The following is a 12059-nucleotide window of genomic DNA, read 5'->3' on the forward strand; positions in this document are numbered from 1 at the left end:
TGGGAAGCTGTAGGAGAGGGCCCCGCAGTCCGCAGGCTGTGAAAGCAGGAGGTGGACAAACCCGCTTCTCGTTGGCAGGGGGCCAACAACAGGAGGGAGGCGGTTCCAGCCTGCACACAGGGCACGCAAGGAGGAATCTCAGCAAGACACTTGCTTTATCACTCTTGCTCTGGACTACCCAATACACGTTACAAGCTGTTTGTTTACTTTTGTTTTTAATGCTCAAGGCAGCCATGACTAGCACATTTGCTCTATTTACTTTTGCCTTTTAATGAGTTCTCAGTTACTCAGTGTGGAAATATTTGCAGGAATCTACCAATGGCTACCAGTTGACATGCTTGTATCACTTTCATCTGCACATGTGGTGTACCCAAGGAATGGGGGATACGTTTATGAGAATTTCTGTGATATCTTCAATATGGCTGATTATCCTAAAAGCCATCCTGCTTGATATAACAGCTGAAGTACATAGGGCTGAATTAAGCTATATGCCACAAGCTAACCTTGCCTCAGATCAGGGCAAATGAAATTCAGTTGTATATTACTGCTGCATTTTCTCTGTACTGAAATAGTGCAAGTCATAGCAGTCTTGAGAATTCTCCTGCTTTCCATGGATCTCTTCAACCATTCTTGGGACTATAAACTGCAGCAACACAGAAAATGTCTGTCAATATCCTTTTATTCCCCCAAAAGCCTCCTTCTGCTGACAGGATAACGTGACCACTTTGAATCTATCCCAGCTTGGAAATGCCCTTATACTAAAAGACTTCTGAGAGTTACTTATGGCAGCTTTACGGCTCATTTACATAAAGCATTTATGAGCCACAGATGAATCAGGCCCAAATAAAATGATCTGCAAAAGGCCACACAGTAAATAGCAGGGAGGACATGAACTAAAGACTAAGAGTATGCTCTGCTGTGCTTGGTTTTGCCATTGCAAAAAGCCAGCTCCAATGTACAAAATACACCCTTTTCTCTGCACCAGACCTCAATAAAGAGACAAGCAAAAGTAGGTTTCTGTCATTTGTTACAGTTGCTTAGCAAACTGACCTGTATGTCTGACTTCCAGAACTTTACAGAAAATTGTAACTTCCTGTTGCAGATAAAATTATAAAGCATCTTTTTGTACAAAGAAAACCTTATAGCTACATTATTCTCCCTTCTTAGGAGGTAACTTTAATATAATGGAAACTTTGAAGTGAGCCTTGGGTTTGTTACAATGGACTAACCTGATTAGAAATCATGCAAACTCTTGTTGCTCTGTAGCTGTATTCCCCCACAGGCTGTATTATAGCTCTCTAACCAGTCCCACAGCATTGAATGATGTCATGGGATCTGCAGCTCAGTGAGATGAAAGGGATAAAGCAGAACCCGCTGGCACTGGGGAACGCTTCCAACACACAATCCACAACACGGCTTGGGAACTCAAAAGCTACAGATCCAGCCGCTCAACTCTAAGCATTTAAGAATCATGTGCATTCTCCCAGCACAAGAAAGGAAAGGGAAAAAAACGTTAGTGATCGATTTTTAACAAAAGAACTAGAGCACTGAAAGGCAGAATTTAAGAGTGCAAGTACCTGCTGGAAAAGGAGCTCTTTTTCCTCTCCAAAGCACTGCCTTTGATGTATGGCAACTGATCACTGATCAGATTACAGGCATTTGGTCTCAGTGCTCGTCTGCCTTTGATCTGCATGGTTAATTTTATTTTCCCGGATTTGGAGTTTCGTCTGGGCTTGTGCTGACATACTTTTTTTTTTTTTTAAGGAGCTAAAAGCATTTAACACAGAAGCTCTGGCAGTGTGAAATTAAGTTGCAGAAAACCTGGGCACTGGAAAACTTCATCAGATAACAGGTACTGGATTTTATATTTTTCGCAGTTCTGTATTGCAAGATTTTAATTAATTACAAAGCTTACTATAAACAGTAAAAGTACACATCGTGTACAGTTTGAAAGATTATATAAGAATGTTAACTATACAGCATTTTTATTTGCAACTGTTATGCAGAACTATATTGAGAATAGGCTATATAGAATATACAGACAATTGAAAACTGAAGCAATATTTTGGGGGTATATAATATTTTGGTGTGCACTGCTCTTTCCAACTGTCTATAGTTTTGTAAAGTCATATTTTAATACAAGTATCACAGGATTTAGAGGAATATTTATTTTCTAAGAAAAGAACAGTCATATTTCCTCCATAGTGTATATGCTTTATTTGCTTTCAGTGCATTTATCAAACACTGCCTTCTTCAAGCAACACTTTTAACCTTAATAGTTGCATACTTGAGATAATGAGTCTCCTCTGCCACAAGTTATTTGAACTAAGTTTACAAATATAACATCCTTGTATACCAAAGAGAAAAGCTTTTACTTCAACGTTAAGCAGATGATAGTTCAACTATCAAATATGAAAAGAAAGCCTGATAATAAAAGCAACATTTTAACATGATAATAGAAATTTCCTTTAAGGCACTTTAATAAAGATTTTAAAGAAACCTTAAGCTTATGTAGAACAAACACCTGGTTTTACTGAACTCCATGGAAGTTCTGCTCCTATTTCAGTGAAACAATTTCCATCCCCAATATTTTATATTCTTTTCCTCAAATTCATGTTTATGAGCACATACTGTGTTTAAGAAAATGACAGACAACTACTCTGGAGTTTCATTATAAAGGAAGAGTCATTAGAAGAGTTGAGATTATTCACTACACATTTGCGGTCTTATTTTAAAAGGGCCAAATTTTAGGATGAGTTTGGGCCAAACCTGTAAGTGTTCTGTGCCTGTAGTTGGAGCCAGACTCCTAAAAGACTGAAGCCTCCTCTGTAGGTATTTAGATATAATTTAGATATTCAGAAGAGCTTAAAACACAGAGCTTAACTGGGGCCAGATTTGCAAAGAAGTTCAACATTTCAGACACTGAGCTCTTTGAAAATCACGTCTTAATGGTGGATGATGAGTTCTTTAGAAATACCAACTTTAAATATCTATTCTTAAATGTAAATTTGAGTGTATGCAAGTTTTAAGTACATCTGTTTATTAACAAAATGCAGCTGAAAGTCAGTATAACTGATAGCTGTTAAGGACTGTTAAAAGGACTATTCTCTAGAAAGTTTATCAGTCCACAGAATCCCCAAAATGTTCATACTTCAGTATACTGTATTGTAACATGCAAAAATCAAATTTTAACAATCTGTCTACATCTGAATAAGATTAAGTTATCAGCACTTCCAGACAAATGCAGTCAATTTTCATTAGTCAACCTGGAAACTTTGTTTCATTCTAATTAAAAATATATTTGTATATATAAATTTAAAATTTACTGAATATCAAGAGATAATATGCCAGACTCAGATTAACTAGGCCTGACTTAGTATCATTTACTTTTCTCTACCACCAATTAATTCATATTCTGACTTAACAAGTCAATTACATTATAAGGAAAGTAATTAGCACTGCATGAATAATGTGCATATAGCTAGCTGTCAAGGAAGAATATTGGTGAAGGCATAGCCAAAGCAAAATTTAGTATTTTTCCTTAAATGACAGTGATGTCCTAAAGCAGGTCTCTGTAATCCGGAAAAGATTATTTTATTTTTAATTCTATTAGCAAAATCTATACTTCACCCATCAGCTTTTCCACCCTTCTAATGCTCTCCTGCTTGTTGCTAGTTTTCTAACATGCATATTTATTTTCTGAGGAAAATCATTTCTAAATGATATCTCTATTCGCTGTGAAGTGAAAAGAGAAGCAAATTTAAAAAGTAGTGCAAGGATTCTTTTAGTTTTCATCAGGAGTCAAGATAGCTATGTTGTGCTTTGTGAGTCAAAAACAATTAAACTATCACTGTAAGGATCTGACCCTACAATCACACAAATGAGTAAAGCTGCTCACAGAAGTAACATTGGTAGATCAGACAGATTACAGTGATCAGTAGGACTTCCATATGTAAATATTTGCAATATTCAGGCCCTAAAGCTGCATTTAGGAAATTAAGATCTTTTACTATGTAAAAAAGTTCCCAGGATTTTATGCAATTTTCCCACATACTTAAACACAGATGGACATTAACCTATTTAAACTGAAAAAAAAACTTTGCATGTCTATATGAAAGTGAGACTAAAATTAAACTATAGTTGGACATATTTAAGTGGGAGGGGGGGCTGGGGGTGAGGAGAGGGTTTTTCAGCATTTCTGTTATTTTAAAAAGCAGTACTGTGACAGCTTAGCCTTTCATTGATCTGACTTTTAAAGATTAAATAATAATAATTCTTGGCACTTACAACTTCGCTTTCACAAAGTGCTGTATAAACATTAATTAATCCTCAGGCTTAAGTCTTCAGAAAGAAAAAGTTCACAATGCTTTTTCAAGCAAATCTGACTAGGAAACTCACAAGTATAAATATCATTTATTTATTAAAATAGCTTGAGCAATTCTTGGTTATAAATAGAGCCATTTTCAAACAAAATGTCTTAGATAACATCATAAACATATTTTAAGGTTTGTAATAGTTAAGACTATCAAAAGACATTGTACAGTTATACTGACATCAGTTTCCAACAGCCGTCATAACAAGAGTAGATCTATCTCACAGCTGACTGGGGGAACTGTGTTAGCATTTGAGATATGGAGATAACAACTTCCTATTGCTGTACAATTTCTGCTTCCACATCAGGTATGTCACGCAACTTAGTTCTATCAAAGGGGTCAGCTGAAACTACTTTCTAAATTATTTCTTTTCTGCTTTCCCTACTGTAGTGGGAATTTCTCTACTTTCATCTGTATTAGTTGTTCTAACAGTTTACTGTCTTCCATTTCCTTAGAAGAAATACCATGATTTAAAACAAAAGACCCCCTGCAATTTTACACATCTTTTAATGATGAATGGAATTAGCTCATCCATTCTACATTTAGTGGAAAAATCTTACATGCTACAACAGGGACTTAAGCAAGTTTCAGTGTTACAGACTACATGCTGCTCTTAATTCATAGGCATAGTAACCCCTTGTGAGCGACGAGAAAGTCCTAATGTTTCTTTATATAGTAATCTTCAGTGTTTAGCCAACACTTTAAAGAACACTGGGATGTTTTAATATACCTGTCTAACTATACTACTTAAAAATGAGTTTCTGAAACATACATGGTCACTCCACTAAGAAAAATTCATTTAGTATATTTTACAGGTGTCTGGGCAAAACAGATAACATACAAAACAGTTGTCTGTAAATAGCAAGAGGATGTAGAATTCTCAGTGCTGTGCAACAGCTGCCATTCACAACAGATGCGCTGCCTTTGTGCTAGTGTGTGTCATTCCTCACAGAAATTCCAGGCTCCTACAGAGTTCCTTCTGGCAAGAGTACTGAAAAAAGTTTTTCTTTGCAGGCCCTTAAAAAAAAAAAAAAGGCAAAACAGTAAATTCTGAATTAGTTCTTTTTTTTTTTTAATTTAAAACAACTCATTTTGTTGCAACTATTTACCGCTTCAAAGATAACTAGTTGTATTTCAATAAGCATTGCTTATGAAGTCCATAGGGCAGGCAAACTCCAAAATTTTATCTCTGTGAGAAACTCCCTAAAATTCTATTTATTTGAAAATGCTTTACTGTCAAGTATAGCCATTAGTTCACTCTCTTCAGAACCTAAATCAATTCCTAGTGTATTCATGCAATTGCTTACACTGTAGTGGTTTCATGGACTTTTTCATTAGAAATAAAACTACTAACCTAAAATCCCTGCAATAGTAGTTTTTTGATCAAATTCTCCAAGACTGGTTTTACCAATGTTGGAGCATCACTGACCCAACAGAGCACCTAATTTACCTTACAGTTAATACCAATAGACTACACCCTTTCTAGCTATTGTGAATGATTTATTCTCTAGGAAGGACTGGATTTCTGAACTAGCATTTGGTATTGACAATATGGTTACAGCTGGGATACCTTCTAATCTACAGAACTCAAAAATACTATTTCAGACCTTGAGCTGGCAGGAAAAAAGCTGTTTAACCATACCTTGGAAAGGAGACAGCTTCTCAGTACACTTTCAAAGAACTCTTCCATCATTGTCTGCAGGTGGGATAAGCGGAAAGGGCTTTGCACTGGGTGGTGAGTTACAAGACACCTCCTTCTCCTGCCTTCTGGATGAAGAGCGGCAAGGAGTTTTGCCCAAGCCAGTTAGCAGCGGCCCAACATTTCAGTGATGCACAGCCACAAGCAGGGCTCCTACTGAGGCCGATCAGTCACAGCAAGGCTGTGGCCCCCAAAGCGCAGGCCACCTCCGGAGACAGGGTGGCAGTCTAGCCTGCAGTAGACCACATAGACGTGCCAAATAAGTCTGCTCCATCCTCCTGGAGGTATAAAAGGGACCTGAGCAGTGCTTTAGACTGGTCCTTGCCTTGGAGAGAAGTTCCCCCCCACCCCGACACCGCCATCTGTAATTCACCCCAGCTTAGCAACATCCAGCCCAACACGCACTCTGCCACCGACCGCCAGCCACGCATCTCCTGGCAGAGAGGAGACCTAAGCGGGACGGAGGCAGCAACCCACAAGGAGAAGAGGCAGGAGCACGGCTCCTCCACGGCCGCCCGCGTCCTCACCGCGCCCCGAGGCGGCGGGCGCTAACGGCCTCTCCCCGCGGCGGGAGGGGAGGGTGGGCAGGCGGGCGGAAGGGCGGGCGACCGACCGCTGCCACCTAACGGCCGCCGCCTCGGCCGCGCGACCCCTCCCTCCCGCGGCCCGCCTCGGCGGGCGCGCGCGCCTGCTCGCCAAGTGGCACGTGGGCCGGCGGGTGCTGATTGGCTGCCTCCAGTCACCTGAGCCGGGCCCCTCCAGCGAGGGAGCGAGGGAGGGGAGCGGCGCGGCGTTGCCTAGGCGACGGGGAGAGCCCAGGCGAGAGGCGGCGAAGGAGGCAGCGAGCCGGGCAGAGGCGGCGGCGGCGCGGGGAGCGAGCGAGCGAGCTGGCGCCGGGAGCCGCCTCCGGCACCGCGGCCGGGCCGGCGAGCACGCCGCGGAGGCTGCAGGTGGGTGCGCGCGCGAGAGACCCCGGGGGCCGAACCCGCTCAGCATCGGAGAGCGCCGGGCCCTTTCCCGGCGGCGGGGATGGCGTCCTCCCGCCCCCTCCCCCCCCCCCCCGCCGCCGCCCCGGGCGCCGCGGGCAGGCGGGAGCCTCGACGACCCTGGGCGGCAAGCGGAGGCTGCGGGGAGAGGCGGGGGCAGGGGGAGGCGGAGGTGTAGGCAGGGCGCCGCTGGATCCCTTCCCCTCCGCGATGGATGCGGCCCCTCTGGCCCGCGGCGTCCCACGGCGCGGTGGCGAGGGAGGGACGGAGGGCACCGCGGAGCGAGGGGAAGTCGTCGCCGCGGTTGCCGGGTTTGCAGGTCTCGGCAGCCCCAGAGCAGCCTCTCCGCTCTCCGGGGTGAGGCGAACAAAAAGCCCTCGCTTGGAAGACGGGCGTTCTTGTTCGCGAGCTGTTCTCTTGTCTACAGCAGAAATAAGCTGCCGTTTGCTTCAAATACTTTGGAGCTGGAGTTAAGAGAACAGAAGCTCGTACCTTTCTTCGTGGCTAGTACGACGTTGAAAAGCCGCAATTATGGTTCTTTTGAAAAGCTTTTGATTGTTTAACTTCCTTTCATGATGTCTGTCTCCACTAATCTGCCCTTGGACTGAAAGCTTTATTTCGCCTGATAGTCATGAAAAGTCTTTATAGTTAATACCTATTTACTGTTTTTGCCCTTAAAATTACTTTATATGAATGTTTTTATCTAATTAACAAAGGAGTCCAGTAGCATTTAATATGAGCAAAAGTGGCAGATTGATTCAGTCTGTGAACGTGTTTGTTAACTGCTACATAATCTCTTTCAAGAACACTTTCACCATCACATTTAAGACAAGTTAGATATATTAACTGGAAGCTTTTTACTGTATAAGCAAAGTTTTTTTTAAAGTAGAAGTAAACTGATTTTGTTACAATAATTAATAATATTCCAGAGTTGCACTATTATTTGCTTTACTAGTTCAGTAATAAGACATTTAAATTGTCAGTTAAGAAGGTAATAAATTACTTTTACTCAGTTTCCACATTCAGTATTTACAGCTGCAATCCTAATAAGAAAGAATGCTGGTCAAAGTAACTTACATCTGTGCTTTTTAAAATCTTACATAGCCTCCAAAATGGCTAAAGGGTGGCTTGCATAAATGTAGCACATTAGCATTACACTATTGCAGTAGTTACTATATTAACCAACTCAATGTTTTATAATGTATGATCCTTAAAAGTTATTTTAGAAAAGAACTAACAGTACATTTTGGTATAAAATGGAATATGAATGTCATATTGGCATTCCCCTTTTTATTGTACTTACTTATTCACTCATTTAAATATAAATAGGTACAAAGGAAGCTCTACACCGAGGTTTCACCCAGCAAACTAGTGTCTTCTAGAAGTTGATTGAGCTGTATTAAACAAAAGGAGCAGCATTATATACCATGGTTCTGATCTTGAAGCACAAAATTGTTCATTATTTGTATGAGTAGCCTCATCAACTTCAGTGGGATTAGGACTTCTTGTGGGGGTTAGGAGTCACAGGCTCTGACCCTGTAAAAATATTTGTTTTGATGTAGGAAAAATATCACCACATCACACCTATGTTACCACATTTCACTGTAATTTCTAAATAATGTTAGTCAGGATATGTGGAAGAACATGGATGATGAGCTATTTTACATCATTTTACCAGCATGAGTTGGAAATATCCCTTGCAGGTAGCAAAACCAAGGATGAATTATGAAGGTGGTTCTCAAATTTTACTGATTATACGCTTTTGTTCACACTGGGCTATAATAAATCCTGTAAATACTGTATATGATAGCGAAGACACTGTAGAGATGTCTTCAGGTGAGAGGTTAAATTATTATCATCATTACTCCTGTACAGTCAGGTACTTCAGTTAACATGAGTCAAAGCATATGGTACTCAGATGGAGCACAAATGTTTCCTGGTTATGTGGAAACCTCCTTTCTCTCCTCCTCCAGCATGTAAAATAGATAAAAATTTATTTTGTATATCCACTGACGTTGCAGTTTTAATCTCTGCTGTCACTGAGTTACAAAACTAGAAATAAATCCATAGCTCCCTAATTTTGTACAGTTTCATGTATGACAGTTTATGCAAAATATGAGTTTATTCAACAAGATATTTAATGTGATGAATGCTACCTAGTTGACAGCGTTGTCCCCCCCCCCCCCAAAGGGCTTCCCCAAAACAGTTGGAGCAAATGTGGTCAGACGAGACCTCATTTACTTCACAAAGGGGATGAGTACAAGGGTTGTGGGCAGGATGTAAAAGGGAAGGTGTTCTAGACGTATGAGACGGAATATGTAGTTATGTAGTGGAAGTTCTGGTCCCTAACTATTTCTCTTTGTCTTTATCATCACAGCAGTGTTAAGTACTTTCCTTTCTCTCATTTCTTGCCCAGGGGGCACCGACTCTGCTAAAGCCATCTGGCACTCCTTGTCATTTTATTGCATACAGTTGACAGCTGCGGGTGGGAAACAGAGTAGTTAGAAGGGAGCAGAGATCCTATTCAATGGATACCAGAGACCTCTGTTGGCAAGATTAGGTGACTGTATTTTCAGTCCTCTTTTTTTTTTTTTTTTTTTTTTTTTTAATCCAGAACCTCAGAGACCACTCTTCCTCAGTGTTATGGAAAGCAGGAAAAGTGGCCATCAAGTATGAGTGTCAAAGCAGATGTGGGACATTTGTAAGATCTAGGAAAGTTGAGCCGATTGGAAGTTGGGACCCTTCACCCATTATAAAACTTCCCTTACAAGATATTTGATGTTGACTTCAAAGTTTTGATGTATCTGTGTATGAGAGACCTGCCAATAGGCCATAATTTCATTTTGTTACTATTGAGTCTTGAGGTGATGCGTCTTTCATGGCAAAATTTTACTTTTTTGTAGAAAAGAAAGAAATATTTCTCTGACAGGTTGACTAATAAATAGAATGATGACTACTGCTTAGGCTAGTAGGTAAATGTAAGAGTAAATTTTAAATGATAGTGGATTATAGGAACCAGGAAGTTTGGGTGTTCTCTAGTTCCATGATACATTTATTACATGTTTCTAATATATTGCTTGGTATTGCACTCTTTATATGTATGCATGTATAGCAGCCCCCACACAATCTTAAAACTAGGTGACCATGTTTCTAAATGGGAGTTCTATATTTTGAGTATGTGACCTTTGATTGTTTGATAAGGATATCTGAACTTAGTGTTATAAATATCAGTATTTGAGCAAGAAAAAATAATCTTTAAATGTACTTAACTTGAATTTGGGGGCACACATTCTAGAGGCAAAAAATTCCTCTAGTTACTTCTTACTTGAATACATATAAGAAAAATGGCTTGTGTCCAACTGACACGAGTGTAATGCCACTTGATATCAAGAAAGAACAAATTTGCCCTATGGCAACCTATTATTAAGTGCTGCAATGTCTGCTTTTTAAGCAGAGCTTTTAACCAAACTGAAGACAGAAACAGGAAACAAGCAGTTGGCACAGTTACGTCTCCTTAGGGACTTGCTTCCAGTACAATGAGTTATTAATATGCCTTAGCTTCTTGTATTATTTTTATCAAAATGTTATCATGAAAGCAACATTTTATTATTTTGTACTTTTAACAGAAGTCTTGTATTGTACACCTTTTTTTTTTCTTTTTTTCCTCATATGTTATAGCCAGTATATCACCTTTGTTTTTTCTTTGTAGGAACTAGGATAATAAGCACAGTTGCGTGATATAATACCACAGACAATCAAATATGTCTCTTGAAAAGATCTGAATGCATTTTGGAGCTACTAAACCTACTCAAATGCACTGAAGTTTAAGGCCTGGTGATTTACAAGCTTCTTTTAGAAGATCTGAATCATGAATTATAAAAGATATCTCATATCTTTTAGATAATTTATCATAGTCTTAAAGCTGTGAGATTGCATCATACATGTAATGATAAGTCAACAAGTGTGAAGCCTAGTAAAATGATTTGGATGATTCCAAGATGACTTGGAAAAGTCCATGATAGTTTGATGCCAATTCTAACACACTCGATTTTGGAAATCTACTCTGGGTTTTAGTATTTTGGAACTCCTGATGTTTGAAGGTGTTGGATTTGGCAGTAGTGTTATAAAGGCAGTAGAATTTCTTTTCAATCGAAAATATTTCACAGTTGCAATAGAATTCCACACCTAAGTAAACAGAAATGTGTTGTTCTAGTACAGTTTGCTTCTCCATATGCTATATTCTAAAAATCTTTCAGGTACAGGCTGTAAGATCACCGTATAACAGATATAGCAACTCCAAAAGCTGTTAAACAGAAATATAACTTACTGTCAGCCTGACCAGCAATATTTTTAATATGGCTTGTCATTCTTTACTACCTGCTGTTTAGAATTGACATTTAATCTTAATCCATTTGTGACTACAGAATATTACAAAAATAAAAATGTATCATTAGCTTTGTTTCAATACCGATTTTAATAAATTGCTTATATACTAGCTAACAATATTGAAGTTTCAGGTTATTGCATAGTGGAAAAATGTATAGGATGAATGAGGCTTCATTACATAAGTGTAGTTTTACTGCAATAATATGGCAAGTACTGCTTCTGCTGGCCAATAAATCAGGCTGTTCTTAATTTTCTTTATTTTTCCATACCTTAAATGACTTGCTCAAAAAATGCACAGACTGTTTAGATTATGCCACAGCTCAGTATTTTAGTTCATTAGGCTTAGTACAGCTCAATAAAATCATTTGTATTGATAATTTTATATCAAACTGTAAATAAAAATATAAACTTGTTGTGTTTCTACTTTTAACCATGTAAAGACTGCTATTTTTGAACTGTTGATAGTATTATGCATATATGGACATAATTAAGTTAGAACTGTATTATGTTTTATTTCTTAAACAAGAATATTATTAAGAAAAATGATGAATATAAATTCATACAACTTAAAATAATCACTTGGCATTCAGTTCTAAGCAGCTCAGTTACATTTAC

At 39.3% G+C, this 12059-nt stretch overlaps 1 protein-coding gene across 2 annotated transcripts in view; it reads left to right on the forward strand.

The window, feature by feature from the left end:
- The first annotated feature begins 1425 nt into the window (after positions 1 to 1425).
- TNFRSF19 (TNF receptor superfamily member 19) overlaps positions 1426 to 12059 on the forward strand; it is a 63051-nt gene continuing 52417 nt past the window's right edge. The window contains exons 1-2 of one of the 2 annotated variants that reach the window (XM_013962155.2): positions 1426 to 1512; positions 1765 to 1852. The gene's annotated coding sequence lies outside the window, so the exon portion shown is untranslated. Of the gene's footprint in view, positions 1513 to 1764; positions 1853 to 6946; positions 7023 to 12059 lie in introns of those variants that run through there. The other variant, XM_067289653.1, reaches the window with a different exon arrangement.

The sequence above is a fragment of the Apteryx mantelli genome, chromosome 1, assembly GCF_036417845.1.
Source record: "Apteryx mantelli isolate bAptMan1 chromosome 1, bAptMan1.hap1, whole genome shotgun sequence".
In the NCBI taxonomy this organism is placed as follows: domain Eukaryota; kingdom Metazoa; phylum Chordata; class Aves; order Apterygiformes; family Apterygidae; genus Apteryx; species Apteryx mantelli.